Below are 18,913 nucleotides of genomic sequence, written 5' to 3'. Positions count from 1 at the left end.
TATAAAAATTTAATGTTTAAAAAGGTGATGTAGAAACATAAAGTGGGGAGTTGCCTAATAATACCTTTCCTTTGGCTTAAGGACTATCTACTCCCGTGTATTAAATTTGCCATCAGGACCCTAAAGTTATGCTTTCACCACAGAAGCTTCAGGCCTAAAAAAACAAGGCCCAGACTGACTCAAATATACAAAGCAGCAAATATTTATTCATGCATTATACTCTGACCAAGTACATTTAAGAAATTGGAGTTTTTAAAAATAGGGAGGCCAATAAAAGTTAAAGAAGTCTTCTATAATTCCTCAAGAATGAGTGAGACTTTTAATTTAGCCTTTCATTAAGGCTAAATTGGATCAGTTCATGAGACTGAACACAGGAGCTGTTATGTACCCCAGAAAATGCCATGTTCTTTTTTAATGAAATTTTGTTGAGATATATTCACACACCATATAATTCACCCAAAGTCTACAATCAATGGCTCAGAGTATCATCATATAGTTGTGCATTCATCACCACAATTTTTGAACATTTTCATTACTCCAAAATAAAGAAAAAATAAAAGTAAAATTAAAAATAACACCCAAAACATCCCATACCCCTTACCCCCATTATACAGATTGATAGGTAGGTAGGTAGATAGATAGATAGATAGATAGATAGATAGATAGATAGATAGATAGATATAGATATAGATAGATAGATATGTCTTTATTTTATTACTCATGTGCCCATACACTGGTTAAAGGGCATGTCAGTCACTAGGTTTTCACAATCACACAGTCCCATGGTAAAAGCTATATAGTTAAACAATCACCATCAAGAATCAAGTCTACTGGATTACAGTTAAACAGCTTTGGGTATTTCCTTCTAGCTACTCTAATACACTAGAAACTAAAAAGGAATATCTATATAATGGATATGAATAACCTCCATGATGACCTCTTAGCTCTATTTGAAATCTCTTAGCCACTGAAACTTTATTTTGTTACATTTCTTTTCCCCCTTTTTGTCAAGAAGGCATTATGAATGCCATGAGGCCAAGGCCAGACTCATCCCTGGGAGTCTTGTGTTATATTTCCAGAGATACTTAAGCCCCTGGGTGTCATGTCCCACCTAGGGGGATCATGATGAGTTTACCTGCAGAGATGGCTTCGAGAGAGAAGCCACATCTGAGCAACAAAAGAGTTTCCCTAGGGGTGACTCTTAGGCATAATTATAAGTAGGCTTAGCTTCTCCTTTGCAGGAATAAGTTTCATAAGGGCAAGCCCAAGATTGAGGGCTTGACTTATTAAACCTGGAGTCCCTATTTCTTGTGAGAATATCAGGAATTCCTCAGGTGGGGAAGTTTAATATTTCCACATTTTCCATGTTCTATTAATCCATTACTGTGGGTGCAGACCTATTGTGGGTGGGACCTTTTGGTTAGTTTATTTCAAATGAGATGTGACACAGCCTATTCAAGGAGGGTCTTAATCCTTTTACTGTAGTCCTTTATGAGAGGATAAAGGACACAGAGAAAAGCCTAGAGAGCTCAGAGAGAAACACCCAGAGAACGTTAGAGAGAAAATCCCTGGAGGAGCTAAGAGAGAACCCAAAGAAGCTCAGAGAAGAGGCTCCCTGGAACCAGGAGCTGAAAGCAATGAAACCCAGAGTGAAGGGCCAATGCTGGCCATGTGCCTTGCTATCTGACAGAGGAACCCCAGGTGCCAGCACCCTTTCTTCAGAGAACATTATCTTCCTCTTGAGGTCTTAATTTGGTCATTTTCATAGACTTTGAATCATGAATTTTTAAACTAATAAATCCTCATTTTTAAAAGCCAGTTCATTTCTGTTATACTGCATTCCAGCAGCTTTAAGAAACCAAAACAGGGGTAATGAAAAATTACCATATTTTTCTCTGGCCCTGATTTTATACTAATCTCTGAGAATTCCAAGTACCATGTTGATCTCAGGGATAGGGTGAGAGATTATAAAGGCCTACCTATTGGGTCTTGCAGTAAGCAAATATTGAGATAGAGTTAGAAATTCAAAAGGTTTGATGGTGATGGGGATTTTGGGAAGAAGCAAGATTGGGCAAGGACAACCTCAGATCATTTGCAAATCTGGCAAAATGTCAGCCAAACAGAAAGTTCTTGAGCAAAGATGGCTTATTAGAGAAGTTATAAATTGAGCAGAAATGACCAGGCCCTAGTACCTTTAGCTTGCTCATAAACTATCTGGGAGTTGCTTAAAAGATCATGGCCTCAGCTCTAAAACAGAGGTGGATCCTAAAGGTGCTAATAGCTGGACGCTGTCAGCTAACTATACTACATGCAGTTAATCCGCAAATTCTCTCTTGAAGGGAGACCTGAATGAGCATTTCCATGGCTGCCAAAGAGAGTAATAGACTTTTTTTTTTGGCAAATGTATGTGGACAAGTTTATTGTGCAAATATTTCTCCTTCACTCTCTCCAGCTTCCCCTTCTCCAATACCCTACCCTACCCCCAGTCCCACCACTTCCAGCTCCAGCTCCCATGACAGCTGCTTCCTACAGTTAATTAAGGCATTTCTTCTTCTTTTTCTTTGTGATCACCTACTGATTCTGTGTGACAGGGAGAAGAAATGTAAGAACTTGCCAAGGACACCAGGCAGCAGGGCAGAGGATGGTGATGTGGCATCCTGAGTGAGCTCATAAAGTTCACAGTTCCAAACCTGAGACTCTGCTTATTCTTACCCTGGATTTCTCCAGAACTGTGAGAACAATGCATGCTATTTACATTCCCCTCTCCACTTCTGAAGAATGCTCTCATCCCTCGATTCCCTTGAACTTCTCCTGCAGATTTTTAATGCAATTCTATTGAGATATATTTACACACCATACAAACCACCTGAAGTGTACAATCTATGGCTCAGAGCATCATCACATAGTTGTGAATTCATCACCAAGATCAATTTTAGAACATTTTCATTACTCCAGAAAATAAACAAGAAAAAAAAAAGAAATACAAAATCCTCCCATACCCCTTGCAACTCCCCCTCCCCATTATTAACCCATAGTATTAGTGTGGTACATTTGTTACTGTTGATGAAAGAATATTAAGATATTACTGCCAACTATAGTCCACAGTATACAATAGGAACATTTACCCCACATACTACTCTATTATTAATTCCTTGTAATAGTGGCATACATTTGTTCTAGTTCATGAAAGAACTTTTAAATATCTATACAGTAAATCACAGTCATCATCCACCACAAGGTACACTGTGTAATACAGTCCCATGTTTTAAACTCTAGCTTTCCTTCTAGTGACATACATGATTCTAAACTTGCCCCTTTCCACCACATTCACACACAATTCAGTATTGTTAATTATTCTTACAATAACATACTACAACCGCCTCTATCCATTTCCAAATATTTAAGTTTGATATAGGTAAATATTCTGCACATATTAAGAAACCAGTCCCCATTCTTTAGCATCATTCTATATCCTGGTAACCTATATTATGTATTTTGTGTCTATGGGTCTACATGTTATAATTAGCTCATATTAGTTAGATCATACAGTATTTGTCCTTTTGTTTCTGACATTGCACTTAATGTAATGTCCTCAAGTTTCATCCATGCTGTAGTGTGCTTCAGGACTTTATTCCTTCTTACTGCTGAATAATATTCCATTGTATGCATATACCACATTTTTTTATCCATTCATCTGTTGATGGATGCTCAGGTTGTATCCATCTTTTGGCAATTGTGAATAATGCTCCTATGAATATTACTGTGCAAGTGTCTGTGTCCCTGCTTTCAGATCTTCTGCAAATATACCATGAAGCAGGATTGCTGGGTTTTAAGGCAACTCTATACTGAACTTCCTGAGGAACCACCAAAGTGTCCTCCATAGTGGCTGCAACACTTTACATTTCCACCAGCAGTGAATAAGTGTTCCTATTTCTCCACATTCTCTCCAACACTTGTAAATTTCCTGATTGTTTAATAGCAGCCATTCTAGTATGTGTGGGATGATATCTGATTGTGGTTTTGATTTTCATCTCCCTAAAAGCTAGTGAAGCTGAATATCTTTTCATGTGCTGTTTAACCATCTGTATTTCCTCTTTGGAAAAATGCCTATTTATGTGTTTTGCCCATTTATAAACTGAGTTGTTTGACTTTTTATTGTTGAGTTGTAGGATTTCTTTATATATTATGGATATCAAACTTTTATCAGATATGTTATTTCCAAATATTTTTTCCCATTGAGTCAGTTGCCCTTTCATCTTTTGACAAAACCATTTGAGGCATAGAAGTATTTAATTTTGATGGGTGCCTGTCTATTTTTTCTTTCATTGTTTGTACTTTGGGTGTGAAGTTTAAGAAACTACTGCCTATCACTAGATCTTGAGGATATTTTGCTACACTTTCTTCTAGGAGTTTCATGGTACTTGTTCTTATGTATAGGTCTTTGATCCATTTTGAGTTAGTATTTAAATAGGATGTGACATACGGGTTCTCTTTCATTCTTTTGATTATGGATATCCAGTTCTCCCAACACCATTTATTGAAGAGATTGTTCTGTCCTAGTCAGGTGGACTTGGGAACTTTGCTAAAACTCAGTTGACCATAGATCTGAGGGTCTCTTTCTGAACTCTCAACTCAATTCCATTGATCAGTATGTCAATCTTTATGTCATTACCATGCTGTTTGACTACTGTGGCTTTATAGTATGCTTTAATGTCAGCCCATTCTTATTTTCCAATATGCTTTTGGCTATTTGAAACCCCTTACCCTTCCAAATTGACTTGATAATGAGTTTTCCATTTCTGCAATGTAGGCTGTTGGAACTTTCATAATGCATTGAATCTGTTGATCATTTTGGGTAAAATTACCATCTTGTTGACATTTAGCCTTCCAATCCATGAACATTCCAAGAATCCAAGACATTCCAAGAATCTGGAATGTCTTTGCACTTATGTAGGTCTTCTTTGATTTCTTTTAGCAATGTTTTGTAGTTTTCTGAGTTCTAGTCCCATACATTCTTGGTTAAATTTATTCCTAGATATTTGATTCTTTTAGTTGCTTTTGTAAAATGAATCTTTTCTTGATTGCCTCCTCAGATAGCCCATTACTACTGTGTAGAAACACCACTGATTTTTGTGTTTTGATTGTGTATCCTGACATTTGCTGAACTTCTCAAGTAGCTTTGTCATGTTTTTTCAGGTTTTCATAAATATAGGATCATGTTTTCTGTGAGTAATGAAAGTTTTACTTCCTTTCAAATTTGGACTTTTAATTTTTTTCTTGCCTAATTGCTCTAGCTAGTTCTAGTACAATATTGATTAACAGTGGTGACAGTGGGTATCCTTGTTTTGTTCTGGATCTTAGAGTGAAAGCTTTCAGTCTCTCCTCATTGAGTATGATGTTGGTTGTGGTTTTTTCATATATGCCCTTTATCATGTTGAGGAAGTTTCCTTTGATTCCTAACTTTTGAAGTGCTTTTATCAAGAAAGGATGCTAAATTTTGTCAAATGCCTTTTCCAAATTATTGAGATGACCATGTGAGCTTTCACTTTTGATTTGTTAATGAGATGTATTGCATTAATTGATTTTCTTGTGTTGAACCACCCTTGCATACCTGGAGTAAAGTCCATTTAATCATGGGGTATAATTCTTTTAATATGTTGTTTGATTCTATTTCTAAGTACATTTGAGGATTTTTGCATCTATTTTCATTAGAGAGATTGGTCTGAAGTTTTCATTTCTTGTAGTATCTTTATCAGGCTTTGGTGCTAGAGTGATATTGGATTCATAGAATTAGGTAGTGTTCCCTCTTCTTTAGTTTTTTGATAGAGTTTGAGCAGGAATGGTATTAATTCTTCTTGGAATTCTTGGTAAATTTTGCCTGTGAAGCCATCTGGTCCTGGGCATTTCTTTGCTGGTAGGTTTTTAATGACTGATTTAATTCTTTATTTGTTTGTTGAGGGCTTCTACTTCTTGGGTCAGTGTAGATAGTGCATTTCTAGGAAGTTGTGCATTTCATCTAATTTGTCTAGTTTGTTGGCATAGTTCTTCATAGTATCCTCTTGTGCTCTTTTTTATTTCTCTGAGGGTCTGTGGTAATGCTCTCCTCTTATTTCTGATTTTATTTATTTTCATCTTCTCTCTTTTTGTCTTTGTCAGTCTAGCTAAGGATTTTTCTTTATTTCATTGATCTTCTCAAGGAACCAACTTTTGGTTTTATTAATTCTCCCTATTTTTTATTCTCCATTTCATTTACTTCTGCCCTAATCTTTGTTATTTCTTTCCTTTTGCTTGATTTGGGATTAGTTTGATGTTATTACTCTAGTTTCCCCAGTTGTTCAATAAGGTCATTCATTTTAACTCTTTCTTCCTTTTTAATGTAGGCATTTAGGGCTATAAATTTCCTCTCAGCACTGCCTTTGCTGCATCCTATAGATTTTGATAGGCTGTGTCCTCATTTTCATTTGTCTGAAGATATTTACTGATTTCTCTTGCAATTTCTTCTTTGACCCACTGATTGTTTAATAATATGTCTTTTAACCTCCATACATTTGTGAAATTTCCAGTTCTCTCATTGCTATTGATATCCACCTTCATTCCATTATGATCAGAGAAAGTGCTTTCTATAATTTCAGTCTATTTTAAAGTTAATAAAACCTCTTTTGTGTCCCAGTGCAAAGTCTTTCCTGGAGAATGTTCCATGAACACTTGAGAAGAAAGCATATACTGTTGTATTGGGATACAATGTTCTGTATATGTCTATTAAATCTGATTCATTTATCATATTATTTAGGTACTCTGTGTCCTTATTGATACTATTTAGATGTCCTATCTATTGAAGAGATTTGTGTGTTTAAGTCTCCCACTATTATTATAGAGATGTCTATTACTCCCTTCAGTTTTGTTAGGGTTTGGTGCATGTACTTTAAGGCACCTTGATTAGTGCATAAATATTTATGATTGTTATTTCTTCTTGAAGAATTGCCAGTTTTATTCATATATAGTGTCATTCTTTATCTCTAAAAACGTTTTTCACTTAAAGTCTAATTTGTCTGATATTAATATTGGTTAGTGCTTGTGTGGAATATCTTTTTCCATTTTTCATTTTCAACATATTTGTATATTTGGGTCTATAGTGAGTCTTCTGTAAACAGCATATAGATGGATCATTTTTTTATCCATTCTGCCAATTTGCACCTTTTGTCTGGGAAGTTTAATCCATTAATTATAATGCTATTACTGTAAAGGCAGTTTTTCCTTCAACCAATTTATCCTTTGTCTTTTATTTGTCAGATCTATTTTTTCTCTCTTTTTATCCTTTTAGTTACCCTTATTAATACACTTTCTTTCTGTATCCTTGTTCCAGTTGGCTAAAGCTGCTGTTATGCAAATTATCAAAAATGGATTGGCTTTTATAAAGGGGATTTTTACATTACAAGTTTACAGTTCTAAGGCCATAAGTGTCCAAACTAAAGCATCAACAAGAGGGTAACTTCAATGAAGAAAGTCTGATGGTGTCTGGAACACCTCTGTCAGCTGGGAAGGCATGTGGCTGGCATCGCTTAACCTTTGCTCTCTTAGCTTCTCTTTCTAAGCTCCTGTGAATCCTTGCTTGTTCTCCCATGACACTTCTCTCTAAGCATCTGGGTGTCCTGTCTTAGCTTCTCCATAGCAAACTCTGTGCTTTATCTCTTAGCTTAGCATCTCCAAACCTGTTTCTGGTTGCATCTTCAAGTGTCTGTCTGTGTTTGCCTCTGAGCTCTCTCAAGGACTCCAGTAAACTAATAAAGACTCACCTTGAAAGAGCAGAGACACATATCCATGGAAATAACCTAATCAAAGGTCTCACCCACTGTTGAGTGGGTCACATGTCAATGGAAACAACTTGATCAAAATATTCCACTCATAATAAGTCTTCCCCCACAAGACTGCATTAAGGGACAGTCTTTCCTGGGTTACATAAGTTTCAAACTGGCACAACATTCCTCCAGGCCTCTCTCACCTGTCTGTTCTTTTCAATCAGACCTCCCTTTAGTAGTTCTTGTAGGGATGGTCTCTTGTTAACAAGCTCTCTCAGCTTCTGTTTATCTGTGAATATTTTAAACTCTACCTTTTTTTGAAGAACAGCTTTGCTGGCAACAGTATCTTAAATATGTCATACCACTGCCTTCTTTCCTCTATGGTATCTCATGAGAAATCAGCACTTAGTCTTATTTGGCTTCCCTTGTATGTGGTAAATTGCTTTTCTCTTGCTGCTTTCAGAATTTTCTCCTTGTTTTTGGCATTTGACAGTCTGATTAGTATGTGTTTTGGATTGGGTCTATTCAGATTTATTCTGTTTGGAGTACATTGGGCTTCTTGGATTTGCATATTTTTATCTTTCATAAGGGTCAGGAAATTTTCAGCCATTATTTCTTCAAATGTTCTTCCTGGTCCTCTTCCCTTCTCTTCTCCTTCTGGGACACCTCTGATGTGTATGTTTGTGCACTTATTTTGTCAATTATTTCCCTGAGACCCTGCTTAAATTTATCCATTTTTTTCTCCATTTGATCTTTTGCCCATTCAAATTCATTGCTTTGTCTTCTAGCTTACTGATCCTTTCTTCTGTCCCTTTAAATCTCCTGTTTTGGGTCTCTAGTATATTTTTAATTTCATCTACACTGTATTTTATTTCCATAATGTCTGTTATTTTTATATGTGTTCTTTCAAATTCTTCTTTATACTCTCCTTTTGTCTTTTTAATATCCTTTATCTCTTTATCCATATTTTCTTACATTTCTTTGAATTGGTTCAGAAGAGTCACTTGAACATATTGATTAGTTGTTCCAGATTCTGTTTCTCCAACAAAAATTTTATTTTCTCCTTTGGCTGGTCCATTTCTTCCTTGTTTTAGTGTTCCTTATGAGTTTTTGCTGTATCTGGTCATCTGATTATCTTGGTCGGTCTATTCTGAAAGTGAGTTTCTCTCTCTTGGCTAGGATTTCATTGTTTCCTGGGTTTGTATTAGAGCTCTGCTTTTGCAATTGTGTCATCAGTATTTCTCAGCTAAAACAGTTTCAGGTACCCATTCAGGGGGTACAGACTCCTCCAATGGATCTGTGATAGGGCCTGGAGAGGCTCAGAGAAGCCCTGCTGTCTTCCACTGAAATTTCAGGTCTACCCAGTAGATGGTGCTCTTCAGTTACTTATTCATCCTCAGAAGCTGTTTACTTCCTGGAGCCCAGCAGCATCTGACTGGGTGGGGTTGAAACTGCTGGGTTCCTGTGCTCTCACTTTGACAGCCAATATCTGGTTCTATTTTGGGTTTTCTGTTTGGGGGAGAGGCTTCCCACAACTGACCCAGTCTGCAGCTATCTCCAAGGCAAGGATCTGTCTGCCCACTGATGTTTCCTCATGGGTGAGGGAGGAGAACAGGAGTTACAGTCTCTGTTCAGGTTTCCTAAGACCTCATCCCTCACTGACCTGGGCCTTGAAATCTACTCCCCTGTCCCCTGGCTCCCCAAACAGTTGGTTGAGTCAGTTTCTGCCTGTCTATCTGGTGCTTTGGGGGTAGATTTTGCCATTCCCTCCCTAATCCTCAATTGGAAGCTCCTCCTTGTTGCCCTTTTTATATTCTTCCCTCACCAGCAGCTTAAGTCCTGCCATGGGTCCTTGTTGGCCTGGGTCTCTTTGCCTGGATGTACGTGGGGATTTGTCTTACAGCTCTGAGATATTTTATAGTCTGTGTCCCCAGTGGAATATAGGATGTGAGAGGGATCCATGTTGCTGCTTCTGGGCACTTCCCAAGCTGTGTGGGACTGAGTAAGTTGGAGGGAAGAGGACCAGCTTGTCTGAGATGAAAGTTTTCTACCTGATATTTTTCTCTTTCTTCAGATCAGCATTTGTGGGCTCCTTCCCCAGTCTTTACCTTCCTCGAAAGTCCTGAACAAGTGATAATTATCCTCTTTTTCTGAATCTCCAGGGAGAGGTTTATAGTAGATGACTTACATTACCATGTTGATGTTGTCACTCTCTCCTCAATAATAGACTTCTTTTTACTTTTCTTTGCATTTCAATATTTATTTAGATGCTTAAACTCTCACACTAGGTTTTTTTTACAAGCTGTTGAACACTGACATTATTTCTCCCACAGAACTATAACTACACATTCCCAGGCAGTATAAATACGTAGTTGAACTAACATTAATGCACATCACCAATTTATAAATTACATAATAAAACAAATTATGAAGTATCCAAATATTGTTACACAGCTCAAAATGCATATAAAATATTAGGTGTCTGCTGAATCATTAGCAGAAATATACTTTCTTTCTTTGCAAGAGAGGTTGGGAAGAGAAGGAAAATAATCACATTATATAATGGTGGGTAAACAAATCCCAATAGATATAGAAAAATACAAGAATTTCAGAAATTTTGTTTTAGAATTATTGGAGCTACCCTAAAAAGCATTTCTATCTTTTAAAAAATATTTACTCAATTAAAGAGCATATTCAAAATGTTCTTCACAAGACTAAACAACATTTTTCTATAATATTTCATAGTCCCCCTCCCATTCATTTGTCAGGCCCTTCTGGTTAAGTTGCACCCCAAAGTGCAAACATTAAATTAATAGTAAAGCTTTTCTGTCTGGAGACATTAAAGACATGTTCTTCTGTAAAATGTAGATTTTCAAAATGGAGGTTTTCTCTATTGTCACAAAATGAGATTTATTGATAGATATTAAGTAATCACCATATGGGACTTATAATTCTACAGCCACTCTAGAAGACAGTCTGGCAGTTACTTAGAAAACTAGATACTGTGTTACTCTTCAATCCAGCAATTTCACTTTTCAGTATATACCTAGAAGATCTGAAAGCAGTGACATGAACAGATATTTGCACATCAATGTTCATAGCAGCATTATTCACAATTGCCAAGAAATGGAAACAATCCAAAGTCCTTCAACAGATGAACAGATAAGCAAAATGTGGTATATACACATGATGTAACAGTATGTAGCAGTAAGAAGGAACAAGGTTGTGAAACATATGACAACATGGATGAATCTTGAAGACATAATGCTCAGTGAAATAAGTGAGGCACAAGAAAGATATTGTATGTAACCACAAACGTGAACTCTGTTAAAAATGTAAAATAAGTGATTTTTATTGTAGAATATGGGAGGCCTAGTGATAGACAGCAACTATTGAATGGGGAACAATAATCTTAATAAGAACAGATAAGTTATGGAGGGTAATCTTAATGTTATGGGAATGGTCAGGAATGACAATGGCTCATTAATTTTGGGGGTGTGTGGTAGGAACATATTGGAAACAGTGTGTTATTTTAGGTTATTTGTTTTACTTATTCCTTTTTTTTGGTTATGGTTTGCTAATTTTTTGTAGGTATGGTAAGAACATGTTGGAAACAATGTAGTTATTTTAGGTTATTTGTTTTTCTTATTCCTTTGTTTTGTTTGGTTTGGTTTGAAATGTTGATTTTTGTTTTTAAATTTTTCAAAAATTTTAAAAAGTATTCACCATAAGGACTCAATAAAAATCCAACAAAATTCAAGGGCTGAGCAAACCTGATGTATACTGGTAAAAATGTGGGAGATGTAAACAAAGTGAACAGGCAAGTAACTGCATAGACCCTACTTTCATTGTTTGAAATGACTGATGGAATAAACCACATAAGGTCTAGAGTGTTCATAGTTCCTGGGATTTAAAGTTCTGTATGATAGTAAAAATATAATAAAGTATTGTGCTGGGTATTCTGGCACCTAATCTCTCTAAATTTCTTATATATTAAGATTCTGGCATGGGAAGAGATTTAAAGAAGGCATAACTCAATACTGCATGATTTCAAGAAAGATCAGTTGTTACAAATGAGAAGCCCATTTTAAATGCTGACCAGCAGTTATCTTTTGCTCAGTGTCTAAATAGGATGATTGTTACCCAAACATAGAGGTTGGAATTCTGTCAAACTTGTAGCATGCTAAAACTTCTTTTCAATACTCCTATGGAAACTTCATCAGACTTATTCACCAAAATGTTTGCTAATATGTATGACAAATTAGATTCTTCCTCTCTCAAGTTCAACTTCCAAGACAATAGCATCAGACACCCAAGTTTTATTGAGAGCAGCAGTTGTTTTTGTTACCATTGGAGTCTTTGAAGTGCAGCCACATTTTAGGAAGGTACTTCTCCAAATACAAAAGTTACTTGCTGTCAAAATCTCCAGACTGCTTTTGTCTTATGAACTGTACTGCATCTTCATATTTCATTCCACCTTCAATCAATGCTAGGGCAACAAGCACTGGAGCTCTCCTATGAACTTCAACACAATGAACAGCAATGCACCAACCAGGTTCTTCACAAATCTTAATTTTTACAGACTTAACCAGTCATCAACAATCTGGCTGGATGGTGGTGCACCATCATCAAAAGGCCAGCAAGAACATGGATGACTTCTTTCTCCACAAGAGCAGTGTCATAAATTGCTTCACATACTCTTACTATTGTGATAACTCCATATTTTTTAAGTTCCTTTATAAATTTGCTTAAGGTTGCATTGGTTGGATTGTATGTAATGAGAAATCTCATTTTCTTGTATTTGACTTTCACAGGAGCTGGGCAGTTCATTTGAGCCATGTTAATTTAGTTAAAAAACATTCAAAAAGTTTATAAAAGAATTAAAAAATTGAATACAGAAATGATGTAAAGAAACTGAAATCTACTTCTATATACTCCACTTGAAATTCTCCAAGCTTTGAGTATGAAGTTAGGAGTAATGGGAAAGGAAATGAACCTTCTAACAAGAAAGCAATGACACTTCAATCCAGTAATACTGAGCCAATATAAAGAAGTGCACTGAGGTTTACCCCATCCAGGTCAGAACTCTTGTAAGATGCTCTGTGGATTTCAAGCCAACACTTCTGTGCCCAGATTAACCACTCTTATGGGGGTTTCTTCATGGAGAAGTAATGAGTTTCTACATTTCACTTGTCTGCATAGAGGTCATGCTGTGCCTGGCAGTAATCTCCACTGCCCTTCAGAAACTCCATAAATGTGCGACCAAGAACACCAGAGAACTGAGGAATATGCTCACTCATTGAAGATTGTGGCCTAATTATACAGCCGGTCCTGAGGTTGCAGTGAAGCAGGCAGTGGCAGTGGTTGTGGCTGCAGGGCAGGGGCTGGCAGTGGTTGTCACAGGGTGGTGGCAGAGCAGCTCTTTTCCATTTTGAATCTGTAGATTTTATTGACATATGGTCACATACCATATGTTCCATCCAAAGTGTACAATCAATGTCTCATAGTATCATCACCTAATTGTACAATCATCACACTCAGTTTGGACCATTTTCATTGCTCCAAAAGAAAAATATCAGATAGTGATAGTCACAAAAAAGAAAACCCAAAACACCGGATATCCTTTATCCCCTCCTATTGTTGATCCCTAAGTATTGATGTGGTACACCTGTTACTGTTGATGAAAGAATATTAAGGTATTGCTCTTAACTGTAGTCCATAGCTTGCAATAGGTAATTTTCTCCATATATCATGTTATTATTAACTCTTTGTACAAGTGTTATAATTTGTACTAGTTAATGAAAGAACTTATTTATATTTGTAGTGTTAATCAGTGACATATATGACTCTAAACAACCCCTTTCAACCAAATTCACCTACCATACAGCACTATTACATATAATCCCAATAATGAGCTACCCTCATCTCTATCCATTTCTAAACATTTAAGTTCAATACTGTTAAAATTTATGTACATATTAAGTAACTGCTCCCTTTCTCTAGCTTTGGTCTACTTCTAGGTGTCCTAAATTCTAAGTTTTTGGACTTTGAGTTTACATATTCAAGTTAGATCATATCAGTGAGATCATGAAATATTTGTCCTTTTGTGTCTGACTCACTTCATTCAACATAATGTCCTCAAAGTTCTTCTATGTTGTCACAAACTTCAGGACCTCATAACATCTTACTGCTGCATAATATTGCATCATATGTATATATCACATTTGGTTATCCACTCCTCTGTTGATGGACACTTGGGTTGTTTCCATCTTTTAGCAATTGTGAATAATGCTGCTATGAACATTGGTGTGAAAATACCTGTTTGTGTCCCTGCTTTCAGATCTTCTGGGAATATACCAAGTAGTGGAATTACAGGGTCATAGGGTAATTCAATATTTAGTTTTCTGAAGAACCTCTGAACTGTCTTCCACAGCAGCTACACTGTTTTACATACCCACCAGCAGTGAATAAGTGTACCTATTTCTCCCCACCCTCTCTAACACTTGTAGTTTTCTGCTTGATTAGTAGTGGCCATTCCTATAGGTGTGAGATGTTATCTCATGGTTTTGATTTGCATTTCCCTAAAAGTTAATGAAGATGATCAACTTTTCATGTGCTATTTAGCCAGCTATATTTCCTTTATGGAGAAACATCTATTCATATATTTTGTCCATTTTTAATTGGGTTATCTTTTTATTGTTGAATTGTAGGATTTCTTTCTATATATTAGATATCAAGCCCTTATTAGATATATGGCTACCAAATATTCTCTCCCATTGATTTGGCTGACTTTCCACCCTTTTGACAAAGTCCTTTGAAGTACAGAAGTGTTCAATATTGAGGAGTTCCTAGTTATTTATATTTTCTTTCATTGCTTGTGCTTTGGATGTAAGGTCTAAGAAGCTACTTCCTGTCACTAGGTTTTGAAGATGTTTGCCTACATTTTCTTCTAGGAGTTCTATGCTACTGGTTCTTATATTTAGGTCTTGAATCCACTTTGAGTTGATTTTTGTGTAGGATGTGAGGTAGGGGTCATCTTTCATTCTTTTGGATATGGATATCCAGTTCTCCCAGCAGCATATTTTTTACTTTTTTTTTTTTTTTTACCTTTTCAGGCATACATTTATTCATTAATCCATCAAAAATAAGTAATTCTTGAGTGCCTGCTTTATTCTTTTTATTCAGTTTTATTGAGATATATTCACATACCATACAATCATCTACAGTGTATAATCAATTGTTCACAGTATTATCATACAGTTTTGAATTCATCACCACAGTCAATTTTTGAACATTTTCAACACCAATAAAAAATAAAAATAAGAATAAAAATAAAAGTAAAAAAGAACACCCAAGACATCCCATCCCCTTATGCTTCCTATTATTCATTTAATTTTTGTCCCCATTTTTCTGCTCAGCTGTCCATACTATGGATAAAGTGAGTGTGAGCCACAGGGTTTTCACAATCACACAGTCACACAATGTAAGCTATATGGTTATATGATCATCTTCAAGGCCTGTAGTTCAACAGTTTCAGGTATTTCCTTCTAGCTATTTCAGTACACTAAGAACTAAAAAGGGATATTTATATAATGCATAAGAATAACCTCCAGATTGACCTTTCTATCCCATTTGAAATCTCTCAGCCACTGAAGCTTTATTTTGTTTCATTTCTCTTCCCCCTTTTGGTCAAGAAGGATTTCTCAATCCCAAAATGTCAGGTACAGGCTCATCCCTGGCAGTCATGTCCCATATTGCCAGGGAGATTTACACCCCTGGGAATCATGTCTGACCTTGGGAAGAGGGCAGTGAGTTTACTTGCCAAGTTGACTTAGAGAGAGAGGCCACATCTGAGCAACAAAAGAGGTTCTCTGAGGGTGACCCTTAGGCACAAATATAAGTAGGTTTAACCTCTTCTTTGCAGTTACAAGCTTCATAAGGGCAAGTCCCAAGACTGAAGTCTCACCAGCACCATTTCTTGAAAAGACTATTCTGTCTCAGTTCAGTGGATTTGGAGAACTTTTCAAAAATCAATTGAACATGGACCTGAGGGGCTATTTAGAACTCTCAATTTATTTCCATTGACAAATCTGTCTATCTTTGTGCCATTACTATGCTGTTTTGATCACAGTGGCTTTATAATAAGCTTTAAAGTCAGGAACTGGAAATCCTCCCACGTCCTTCTTTTTGTAAGGATGTTTTTGGCTATTTGAGACCCTTCCCCTTCCAAATAAATTTGTTGAACAACTTTTACAAGTCTGCAAAGTAGGCTGTTGGAATTTTGATTGGTATTTAATTGAATCTTTAGATCAATTTGGGTAGAATTGATATCTTAATGACATTTAGCCTTTCTATCCATGAACATGGAATGTCTTTGCTTCCTACTTAAGTCTTCTTTGATTTCTTTTAGCACTGTCTTGTGGTTTTCTGTGTACAGGTCCTTTACATCGTTAGTTAAGTTTACTCCTAGATACTCGATTCTTTTAGTTTCTGTTGTGAATGGGATTTTTCTCTGAATTGCTTCCTTGGTTAACTCATTATTACTCTATAGAAACAGTACTGACTTTTGTGCATTAATCTTGTATACCATCACTTTTCTGAATTTGTTTATTAGCTCAAGTAGGTTTGTCATAGATTTCTCGGGATTAACTAAATAATGAGAGTTTTAATTCTTCCTTCCTTATTTGGATGCTTTTTATTTCTTTTTCTTGCCTAGTTGCTCTAGCTAGAACTTCTAGCACAAATTGAATAACAGTGGTAAGAGTGACCATACTTGTCTCATTCCCAATCTTAGTGGGAAGGCTTTCAGTCTCACACTGTTGAGTATGATGTTGTCTGTGTGTGTTTCATATATGCCCTTTATAATTTTGAGGAAATTTCCATCTATTCCTATCTTTTCAAATGTTTTTACCAAAAAAAAAGGATGCTGAATTTTGTCAAATGCCTTTTCAGAATTAATCAAAATGATCATTTGATTTTCCCCTTCCATTTGTAAATGTATTGTATTACATTAATTGATTTTCTTGTGGTGAGCCCTGGAATGAACCCCACTTGGTCATAGTGCATAATTCCTTAAATGTGTCATTAGATATGATTTGTAAGTATTTTTTTTAAATTTTTATTGGGATTGTTCAGATACCATACAATTATCCAAAGATCCAAAGTGTACAACCAGTTGCCCCTGAAACCCTCATACAGCTGTGCATCCAGCACCATGCTTAATTTTTGTTCAATTTTTAGAATGTTTTCATTACTCCAGACAAGAAATGAAGTGAAAGATGTAAAAAGAAAAAAAAAGAAAAGAAAAGGAAACTCAAATCCTCCCATATCCCTAACCAACTCCCCTCAATTGTTGACTCATAGTGTTGGTATAGTACATTTGTTACCGTTTATGAAAGAATGTTGAAATACTACTAACTGCAGTATATAGTTTGCAATAGGTATATATTTCTTCCCTATATGCCCCTCTATTATTAACTTATAGTTGTATTGTCATACATTTGTTCTGGTTCATGGAAGAGTTTTCTAATATTTGTACAGTTAATCATGGACATTGCCCACCATAGGATTCAGTTTTATACATTCCCATCTTTTGACCCCCAACTTTCCTTCTGGTGAGATATATGACTCTGAGCTTCCCCTTTCCACCTCATTCACAAGCCATTTGGCACTGTTAGTTATTCTAACATCTTGCTACCAACACCTCTGTTCATTTCCAAACATTTAAGTTCATCCTAGTTGAACATTCTGCTCATACTAAGCAACCACTCCCCATTCTTAGGCCTCATCCTATATCTTGGTACCTTATATTTCATGTCTATGAGTTTACATATTATAACTACTTCTTATCAGTGAGACCCTGCAGTACCTGTCCTTATGTTTCTGGCTTATTTCACTCAGTATACTGCCCTTGAGTTTTTTTCATCAACCCATTTTTTTTTTAAGATGGTTTTGTTCACACACCATATATTCCATCCTAAGTAAACAATTGATGGTTCTCTGTATGGTCACATATTTATGTGTTCACCACCTTCACCACTATCTATATAAAGGTATCTACATTTCTTCCACAAGGCAGGAGGGAGAGTCAAAGAAGGTAGAGAGGAAAAAGAAAGAGGAAAAAAAAAAAGACAGCTAGGAAGTAGCAAAAGGAAAAGTAACCTTAAATCAAAGTAGAGTAAAGAGTCAGACATCACCACCAATGTTGTGTCTAACATGCCTCCCCTATCCCCCCTTCTTATCTGCATTTACTTTGGTATATCACCTTTGTTACATTAAAGGAAGCATAATACAATGATTCTGTTAGTTACAGTCTCTAGTTTATGCTGATTGCATCCCTCCCTCAATTCCTCCCCATTTTTTAACACCTTGCAAGGTTGACATTTGCTTGTTCTCCATCATAAAAGAACATATTTGTGCATTTTACCACAATTGTTGAACACTCTAGATTTCACCAAGTTACACAGTCCCATTCTTTATCTTTCCTCCTTTCTTCTGGTGTCTCACATGCTCCCAACCTTCCTCTCTCAACCATATTCATAGTTATCTTTGTTCAGTATACTTACATTGCTGTGCTACCATCTCCCAAAATTGTGTTCCAAACCATGCACTCCTGTCTTCTCCTATCACTCTGTAGTGCTCCCTTTAGTATTTACCATAGGGTGGGTGTCTTGTTCACAAAGTCTCTCATTGTCTGTTTGTCAGAAAATATTTTGAGCTCTCCCTCATATTTGAAGGACAGCTTTGCTGGATACAGGATTCTTGGTTGGTGGTTTTTCTCTTTCAGTATCTTAAATATATCACACCACTTCCTTCTTGCCTCTATGGCTTCTGCTGAGAGATCTGCACATAGTCTTATTAAGCTTCCTTTGTATGTGATGGATTGCTTTTCTCTTGCTGCTTTCAGGATTCTCTCTTTGTCTTTGACATTTGATAATCTGATTATTAAGTGTCTTCTCATAGGCCTATTCAGATCTATTCTGTTTGGAGCACATTGTGCTTCTTGGATCTGTAATTTTATGTGTTTCATAAGAGATGGGAAATTTTCATTGATTATTTCCTCTATTATTGCCTCTGCCCCTTTCCCCTTCTCTTCTCCTTCTGGGACACCAATGATA

The 18,913-nt window shown here is 36.3% G+C and overlaps 1 pseudogene; it reads right to left on the bottom strand.

Annotated features, from left to right (window-relative positions):
• Window positions 1–12,115: 12,115 nt before the first annotated feature.
• On the bottom strand, window positions 12,116–12,635 carry LOC119523857 (annotated as a pseudogene).
• Window positions 12,636–18,913: the final 6,278 nt, after the last annotated feature.

The sequence above is a fragment of the Choloepus didactylus genome, chromosome X (assembly GCF_015220235.1).
Source record: "Choloepus didactylus isolate mChoDid1 chromosome X, mChoDid1.pri, whole genome shotgun sequence".
In the NCBI taxonomy this organism is placed as follows: domain Eukaryota; kingdom Metazoa; phylum Chordata; class Mammalia; order Pilosa; family Megalonychidae; genus Choloepus; species Choloepus didactylus.
This window is presented reverse-complemented; position numbering and strand designations above follow the sequence as displayed.